This window comes from Piliocolobus tephrosceles, chromosome 1 (genome assembly GCF_002776525.5).
Source record: "Piliocolobus tephrosceles isolate RC106 chromosome 1, ASM277652v3, whole genome shotgun sequence".
Taxonomy (NCBI): domain Eukaryota; kingdom Metazoa; phylum Chordata; class Mammalia; order Primates; family Cercopithecidae; genus Piliocolobus; species Piliocolobus tephrosceles.
In genome coordinates this window covers 217,493,080-217,494,439 of record NC_045434.1, presented here as the reverse complement: position 1 = coordinate 217,494,439, position 1,360 = coordinate 217,493,080, and positions in this window count along the sequence as shown.

Here is a 1,360-nt window from a genome sequence, read left to right as displayed (position 1 = left end):
CACACACATATGCACACAGTCAGGTGCACACACACAGAGACACACATATATACACACAAACACAGACACATCCACAAATGCACGCTCACAGAGACACATGCACACACACACACATTGCAGGCACACACCTCCACATACATACATGCATACACAGAGACACACAGACACACAGAGACACACATATATACACACAGACACACAGAGACACACATATATACACAAAGAAACATCCACATCCTTACATGCACACACAAAGACACACTGTACATGCAGATGCACAGAGACACACATATCCACAGAGAAACACACATATACACAGACACATCCACACATGCACACTCACAGAGACACATGCACACACACACACATGCACACACAGAGACACATAGTACACACAGATGCACATGCAATACACATGTGCATGCACACATGTTCACACACAGAAAGATGCACGCATGGCCAGGTGCAGTGGCTCACACCTGTAATCCCAGCACTTTGGGAGGTTGTGTGTCAAAGTGCTGCAAACCTTTGTGGTTTGTGTGCTGTGACAAATATAAAGGTCCAATGTGAGCCCTCCATTTTAGGAAATATGCTAACTTAATCAACTTTGGGAGTAAAAAGGCCCCCAAAGGGTAGATAAAGCAGAGCAATGAAGCTTGTTAGGGTCACATCCAGGAAGACATCCCTGACTCAGGCAACAGCAGTGTGGAATTTGTGATGGTATGATTTATAGGATGATCAAGGTCTTCCCTTAAATGATTTAGGGGAAAGTATTTTGCTAAGCAGATCATGTTGCAAAAGATTTCAGGGGCATTGTTTAAATTATTAAAAGAATCAATTGTTTCCTAGCCTTTTGGAAGCATTGTTTGCATATGATTAATATAATATTACAAATTATTTTAAAACATGGCTTCAGGGCTCTGTGTCTGAACGATTTTATTGAACAACTTCTTTGTTGCATTAGTTTAAAAATAATATAACTAGATTTTAAAAATTTCTTGAAAGCCTATCTTTTATCAAATTCAGACTGACCTTCTTTCTTCATAAACTGACTGGAAGAAAAGTATTCCAGTTATTTCTAAGCCAAACAACCCCCCAAAATTAGTGGCTTAAAACAACAGCAACTTAATATTCCTCCTGATTCTCTGGGCTGACTGAGATATTTGGTGACTGGTTACACCTGGGTCTACTCACAAGAGTGGGCTCAGCTGGGTTGGGGTCTCAGCTGGGACAACCCCATGTGACTTTTCATCCTTATTCCTGGCATGGGGGTCCCAGGAAGCATTTCAAGAGGGCAAAGGTAGAAACTGCAAATGTCTTAAGGCCAAGGGTCCTGTGATGATCAATTTTACGTGTTAAC